Consider the following 9,016-nt stretch of genomic DNA (forward strand, 5'->3'; position numbering starts at 1 on the left):
ATCGGAGTAGGGGCTGCCGGGGGCACTGGTGCGGCTGTAGGTACAACAGGTAGTGGATTCACCGGTGGGGTGACTAGGTTGCCTTGCTGACCCATCAAGGTAGTGATCAGCTGCTGTTGCTCTGCGATTTGATGCTGGAGGTCTGCGACTACCTGTTTCAGATCTGGTGGAGTCACTGTTCCTCCGGTTCGGGCATTGCGTGTCCTAACCATGTTTATCTAAATAAGGACAAACAGACTAGTGTAAGTGGTTATCGTTTTTTTTTTTTTTTTTGCCAATCTAACCTATTGTTTTGTTTCTATCTATTTGTTCTGGTATTATTCCTAACCTACCAATATGTAATCCTAATCTAATTTATAACCAAAAGTATAGAATAAAGCATCAAACATAAGCAAGTAGAACATGAAACTAAAGCATAAACAACATAAGGAAAAATAAGGAATATAATGACAGACAGTGTAACATAAGGAAATAAAGTATAAGCAATGTAGTACAGAAAATGAAGCATAGGCAATATAACAAGAAAGAAAAATAAAGCATAAGTCATATAATCATGAAAATTAAGCATAAACATGTAACAAGAAAATTAAACATAAGCATATAACAAGTAAATTTAGCATAAACATTCTTGGAGCGGCAGGTAGGAGGCTCGATGTGTGTGTAGTGAGCTGGCAATAACTTGGCTCTGATACCAACCTGTAACGCCCGCCCTCCCTGCTATCAACAAGGGACGGGGCTACGATACTCAACGTACAAATTACAGCGGAAGACTTAAAATCATTTTTCTTGGTTTAATAAAAACCGAACTACACTAATATGGTTTCCATAACATGATAACAAGTTAAATAAAAACATAACATCAAGTCAACCATATAGTACTACAATTTATGAAACCAAAGTGTAATTCCTAAAAGTTCTTAAAGCAGGTTCTTATTTGGTTACCTAGCCACCGCCACACACATCTCTTTGCCTCTCCTAATGCTCCTTTAGCTCATCCATCTTTTTCCTTTATCTGTGGTACAAGGAAAGTAAGCTATGAGCACTCATGGCTCAGTAAGTTCCTTTCCAACTCACTAAAACCATAAATCATTACATAATCAAAGAATATATCAACATAACATGATCTCAACTAGTCATGGCATAACATATCATACTCTTTAAGCATATCATGCAACATAACAAAATCATAATTAGTCGTGGCATATCATCTCTTAAAGCATAGCATGAAATATAACATAATTCATATCTAATCATGGCATCTCATCTCTTAAAGCATGGCATGAAACATATCATAGTCATATCTAATCATGGCATATCATAAATCATAGCATTATCGCAACATGATCATAAAGTATATGCAATATGATTTTGAAAACATGTATCCGAAAAACATGTGTATGTCTCATGATCTTTTAAAACCATTTCTTCTTACATATATACTTGAACATAATATCAACATATTTAGGGCCCCGACTTGTACCATACATACATAACATAAATGCGCGCGTCCTAAGTATATCCAAGGTAGCAACTCTTGAATCATACTAGGAACTAGGTCAAGATCACAAAGCATGGCCTAGGGGCATACTTAGAGAGTCCATCCCTTATCAGCCTAGATCACAAAGCAAGGCCTAAGGACGTACTAAGGAGCCCATCCTTTATTAGCCTAGATCACAAAGCAAGGCTTAGGGCGTACTAAGGAGCCCATCTCTTATTAGCCTAGATCACAAAGCAAGGCCTATAGACTGATTAGGAGTCCACCCTTGGTACAAGCCTTACAAAGTAAAGTAGCATGTATAAAAATGCATCATTTAGTCACATAGCATAGCATAAAAGTATGCATCACTTAGGCATACATTATGTCATAAAAGTATGCATCACTTAGGCATACATCATATCATAAAAAGTATGCATCACTTAGGCATACATCATGTCTTGAGAAAGTATGCATCACTTAGGCATACATCATATCATCAAAAAGTATGCATCACTTAGGCATACATCATGTCTTGAGAAAGTATGCATCACTTAGGCATACATCATGTCATAAGAAAGTATGCATCACTTAGGCATACATCATGTCATAAGAAAGTATGCATCACTTAGGCATACATCATGTCATAAGAAAGTATGTATCCCTTAGGCATACATCATATCATCAAAAGTATGCATCACTTAGGCATACATCATGTCATAAAAAGTAGGCATATTTTAAACACATAGCATATCATAAAAACATGCATTCTCTAAGTACATAGCATATCATTAAAGCATGTATATTTCTACTCACGTAGCATATCATAAAAGCATGCATATTCTAAGCACATAGCATATCACTAAAGCTTGCATATTTCTAAGCACATAACATGTCATTAAAACATGCATATCTCTATCCACATATCATATCATGAAAAGGTATAAATCACAAGCATACATGGTTAAGCATAAGGGTATATCATGTGATTATACTATCATAAGAAACATGGTAACATAGTTAACTTGGGTTCTAAGCTTCCTAAACCCTTGGGTTCCTATCATGGCCGAACCCCCTTAGGTCTCAATTTAGGTAAGAACAACCTCCAAGCATGTGAAACCTAAATCATCATCACATAAATTTCATAGGAAGCATTATAAGCATGATTAACTTGGTTTCTAAGTTCTCCAAGTCCTTAAACTCATGTGGCCGAACCCTATCAGTATATAAACAAGGTCCCAAATGTCATGAAAGCATGGAAACCCTAAACCATATTTATAGCATTTTTTTCCAAATAGCATAGTAAGCATATTGTGCTAGTTCCTAAGTCCTTCAAGCCCTTAACGTATGTCTTGGTCAATCTTTTAACAAGTATTCATTAGGGCTAAAAACAACCATAAAAGCATGTGAAATTGAACTAACATCATGTATAAATTCATAACAAGACATCATACAATAGGTATGGCCGAAACTTACCCTAGCCTCATTTAGGTCACTAAACAACATATAGTATGAGAACTTGGTTTTCTACTTATCATATTTCATGTAGAGTGACATAAGCATATTTAATTTTTGTTCTAGGGTTTCTAGGGCATTTATCCCTTCATGGCCGAAACACACAATGATCCATTTAGGTCATGGAAAAATTATACAAATATGTGACACAATCAACACCTTATCATATTTTCATAAGAAGCACTTTTAACACATATAGTTTCATTTCTAAGGCCTCTAGGTCTTTTAAACCCTACTTGGCCGAAACTCACAGAATATAAAACTTGCTTCAAATAGCCTAAAAGCATGAGAAATTATACAAGTTTCATATCATGTATAAAGACAAGCATATTAAACATACATGTGAATTGTGTCTTAGGCTTCCTAGGTTTCTTTCCCTTTTTCTTTTATTTTTCTTTATGGCCGAAACCTATCAATCTGTAAACTAGATTTTAAGTGGCCTAAAGCATGGAAAACCTAAGTAAGTTTCATGGAAAAAATTACTAAGAACATCATATACAAAGTTGGTTCATAAACAAGCTAGGACCCTTGTGATCTTACATGTCATATATCATGTAACTAATTTTCTATACACAATTTAAACATAAGAGCATTAAACAACTTTCATATCATAATATCACAGAGGTCTTGAGCATATTAGAATTTTGTTCAAGTTTTTCTAAACTATCCATCTTATCATGGCCGAAAATCTAAAATAAGAGTTCATGAATTTCTAGCAATGTACAACATGCAATTCTTTAAGAGAACTCTATATTCTATCATACAACATGGTTATTTAAATTTAAAGGTCTTCCTAACCCTAAGCCCTTTTCTTGGCCGAAACATATAAATGGATTTCTTTGGTTCCAAGTAACTTTCAAGCAAGAAAACCAATAAAAACCCTTAGTAGTTCATGGGAGAAATTTTGTACTAGTTTAGTTAAACAATATTTTTCCCTAACCTCCTTAACATATTTTTGGCCGAAATTCTAGGGTTAGGTACTCCTCTGATCAAGCATCATTCAAGTATAAAAACATGAAGAAAATCCTTCCTACATAGCATAGAAAGAATATCATGAAATAAGGACTTGTTTAAACCATCCTAGATTTGAAAACCCTTTCTTTAGCCGAATTTTCTTAAATTCTTTTGTAGGTTTTCTAATCCTTATAGAATCCAAAAATCACATAAAAGCCTTGTACCACAGGTGAGGGGAAGCTTACATCCTTTTCGCTTGTTGATCTAAGGTATGGTGAAGAAGAAGTAGCCTCTTCTTCTAGTTCCTTTCCCTTGATTCCTTTGCTAAGTCCTCCTTGTATCTTAGGCTTTCTTAGGGAACAAACTTGGATTTGGGGCCAAAAATGGAGGAGAGGGGACTGTGGTGTTCTCGGTGAGGGAGAGGATGAATGAGAGAAAATGAGAGAAAAATAATTTTCTCTTTTCTTGCTCCCTTTTATGTTAAGGGGGAAGAAGTAGCAAAATTGATTTTTGCTTTCCTTCTCCCTTAACCCATTTTCTATTTTTCTTACATTTATTTTATTTTCTATTTATTCTCACCATTCATGATAAAATAAGGGGAAATGAATCCCCTTAATCCCTCTTTAAGTTTTCGGCAAAATCAAAGAGGAAGAGGGAGAGAAAGGGAGGAAGGCAAGTTGCCTTTCTCTTGCTCTTTTCTTGTTTTCTTTTGTCTAGCTTTTACTCTTACCTTTATCATGAGTTTCCCTCCTTTGCTATCAATATCTTCTCTCTATCCCAATTGGTTTCTACTAATTAACTCTATGAATTATAATATAAGAGGTTCAAGGTTCAATCCTTGACCTTCACTTCTTTTTATTTCATTTTATTTCTTTTTGCTTCAACTCACTTCCTATTATTTATCTAAGGCAAAATCCCACATTCATATATTCATCATACAAGTTTAGTGGGTATTATAGTCTATTTCCTATGGCAACTGCACAGAGAAGATTTTTATTAGTAGCAGTAGACTATTTTTCTAAATGGGTAGAAGCAGAACCACTTGCTCGGATTACTGACGATGCGGTTATTAAATTCTTATGGAAAAATATTGTTTACAGATTTGGTATTCCCCTTAAATTAGTCTTTGATAATGGAAGGCAGTTTCAAGGAAACAGAATCTTATATTGGTGAAAAAGCTACAGTATTACTCAAACATTCACCTCTGTGGCGTATCCATAGAGTAACGGTCAAGCAGAAGTAACCAACAGAGAGATTATAAGAGGTCTAAAAATCAAACTGGATCATGTCGGAGGCAGCTGGGTAGATGAATTGCCTAGTGTTCTTTGGACATATCGTACTACACCCCGAGAAGCTACAGGGATTACTCCCTTTCAACTGGTTTTTGGAGAAGAATCTGTAATTCTTATTGAGGTGGGAGTAGAATCTGACAGAAGACAACTTTATGACGATGACAATGCAGGTAGACGACTTATGGAGCTAGATCTGATAGAAGAAATTTGAGACAAAGCTACAACTCGTCTTATATCATACCGACAACGCATGAGACAAAATTATAACAAAAGAGTCATCCTGAGATTCTTCCAAGTGGGGGATCTAGTATGGAAGCATGTCAAGCCCGCTGGGATGTTAAAAAATTAGCACCACAATGGGAAGGACCCTACTAGGTGGTAGAAAAACTGGCATCAGGCTCATACTATCTCCAAGAAGCAGAAGGAAGAATTCTCGGGTGCCCATCGAGTGTAAATCATTTATAGCCCTACTGAACTTAACAAGCTTATATCGCTCGAGAAATATAGATATCCTTAAACGAGTAGACTAATGCCTCCTCAGTATATTCCAATCACCCAATCACGTGAAACTTATTTATGTCCTTGAACAAGCTTAGCACATCCAAAAGAACAAATCAAATTTACTTTAAGTCGTTTCCCTTCGTTCTGCCCTGCGAACAGATAAAAAGTATGCTCATAATTTATGTACTTCATTTAATTTGGTAAATACAATGCATGCCAAATATCGCCCAAAAAATAGTCACGGTTTAAATAGTGTGGTGATTACCGGGAAAACATTTTTATTCTACTCAAGCGACCGTCAATTTGGAGCTTTAAGGAGTGACCGATCAAGTTTCCTTAAGGAATCTCGAAGACGTTAAACCATAACAAGGTTAGTGAAAGCATTTTTAGTTTCACTCAAATCATAGTCGATCAGAAAATCTCTTGAAGTAACCCAGACGGGCCTTCTCGAGAGGAACCATAGACTTTAAACTATCAAAAACACAGTCGATCAGGAAATCTCTTGGAGTAACCCAGACGGGCCTTCTTGAGAGGAACCGGAGATTTTAAACTAGCATAAACATAGTCGATCGGGAAATCTCTTGAATAAACCCGGACGGGTCTTCTTGCACTACAAGAAAAAAGTCAAACAACAACGGTTTTTCACCGTTGTCGTAGGCCATTTTGAACTATTGTTAAAGGCCGTGTTGTTAAAAGGGGTGGCCAAAGACAACAGTTTTTAACCGTTGTCTTTGAAGGCAAAGACAACATTTTTTACAACGGTGAAAAATTGTTGTATTTTCCTTCAAAGACAACAGTTTTTCACCGTTGTCTTTGAGCATCTACCTTTAATAACAGGGTCTTCAACAATAGTTTTAAACTATCTACGACAACGGTGAAAACCCGTTGTCTTTTTTAGAAAAAAAATAAAAAAAAAATAATACCCAATTTTCCAATATTATAAATCATTCAAAATACTAAATTTCAAAATAAAATTTAATATACAATTTTCTAACATTCAAAAATAATATTTATAACATTCTGAAGAAATTTCATAAGCAACCAACAAAATTTCATAAGCAACCAACAAAATGATAACACTATTAAAACAAAGGTAGAACAATATAACACAAGATTTTCTACTTAGATGTCGGTGAAGAGGAGGGATTGCAGCTCCTAGTGCTCCTTAATTTGTTAAAGTCTCTTCATTTTTTTAGGTTGTCGGAATTCTTCCCAATACTCTTGAGGACACCTAAAAAGAGCAGAATGAAATTATACAATCCTGTGCACAAGAACTATGTAATTCTAAGTAGTGGATCATGTCTGTCACAAGTTCGCCACTAATTTTTTTGACCATTATGCACAGATTGTAGACAAGCATGAAAATAAGCAGAACCATAAATATAAGCGAATAAAGGATACCTTTCAATCTTCGAAATCTTCTTTTCTGGTTGGCCCGTCTCCTTTTCCTCTCTTCTTTTGTTAACTCTGCCTCTTCTTTGATGTTTCCTTTTCCATGAAAAATCTCCTCAGGGGCAAGCATAGCCGCATCTGAGACGGCCAATGGAGCAACCTGCAAAACCATTGTATTTCAGTGACTCGAAACTGTTTTTACCATAAACTAAAAGACAACTCCAAAAGATATTTTTACCTCTTCCATTGCTAGAGCAGGTACATTGACTTGTATAGACATATCCTCAATAACCTACATCATAACTTATGGTCAATCAAGAAATAAATACTAAAAGAATTAAACACTTGATAAGCTTTATTGCTAACCGGCTTTGTAAACGAAAGTCCAAGAATAAAAGGTTGTAAAGATAATTACTTAACACTTCTGTTAGATAAAAAAATAGAAATTAATTCCATAAGTTTGCCTAAACATAATGCTAGAGCACCGAGAAATGCACTTCCTAAATGTTGTTAAATTGTAAAATGAGTGATTTTAGCAAATAAACCTACTCCTGACAAACTATATGTATTATCACACATTTTCAGTAAAAATCTTACAACAACTAGCACATTTAATTGCTCTGCTTGCACTATTGTACAGTCACAAAGAATATTCTTCATCAGGCTGAAATCTAACTTTAGAATATCTTAATCATTTTAGTAAGGGCTGAAGAGTGAAGAGCATTAGTTAATCACTGCATAAGAGAAGAAACTTACCCAGGTTTAGAGTCGGTGGAACTTGTAGGAGTATCGGCCTTCGTCTAACCCATGCAAGAGAAGAGACAGAAATGTAAGTAAATAGCGAGACATATTGTATCTATTTACAAGGACGAGTAAGAACGAAACAACACTCAACTGCAACGACATTTGTGATCAAATTCCTTCCACTGAGCCTACCGGAGATCCTTCCATCGGATCTTACAAGTTTAAGAAAATTTCATTCTAAGTTTAAGAAATCTTCCACCAGTCAATAAATCATCTATTAGAGTTAGCGTACTATCTCTTTAACCTTAAGACATGATCAATATTTATAAGGAAAAAATATCCCAACCGAATGTAATTATACATGTACCACCACTTTTCTTATATATTTCAATTAAAAAGACTAACAAAATCATTTGTGCTTTGGTTATCAAATGCACTGGTCCATGGTTAGATGCTCAATCAGAAACAAAAACGTACATCTCAATCGAGCCCAATCAATGACCAGAATGCTGTTACCATTGGGTCAATAATCAAAGGTGCTAACCAAAGGGGGGAAAAAGAGAACAGCAATACAATATGCAAATTTTGTAATTAATTACTGAAAGATTACTCATTTTCTAAAGCCACTAAGAATACAATAAACCCAATTTCATCAGCTATCACTACAAGAATTTTTGCATTCCACAACACCCAATAGACAACGCTTTTTAATAAAAACGTTGTCGTTCTTTGTTTTACAACGCTTTTAGTGAAAAGCGTTGTCTATGGTATTTACTTTTTACTAAAGACAACGGTTTTTAATGAAGTGTTGTCTTTAGTGTTGTTGTTTATGGTCAAAGACAACATTTTTTTAAAAAACGTTTTTTAAAGTGTTGTGTATGTTTCCCCTAAACTCACTTAAAATAAATTCACAGCCCTCGCTTTGCTAAACTCTAAACCCTCAACGCGCGCGCGCCTTCTCCTCACCACTCCTCTCCACGAGTTCTCCTCTCCACTCCTCTCCACGAGTGCCTTCTCCTCTCCTTCTCCTCTCCACGAGCGCCTTCTCCTCTCCACTCCTCTCCACGAGCGCCTTCTCCTCTCCACTCCACGAGCGCCTTCCGTACCAGATCTTTTCTTTTTTATCTTCTTTTCCTCCAACTTC

This window comes from Zingiber officinale, chromosome 10B (assembly GCF_018446385.1).
Source record: "Zingiber officinale cultivar Zhangliang chromosome 10B, Zo_v1.1, whole genome shotgun sequence".
Classification (NCBI taxonomy): domain Eukaryota; kingdom Viridiplantae; phylum Streptophyta; class Magnoliopsida; order Zingiberales; family Zingiberaceae; genus Zingiber; species Zingiber officinale.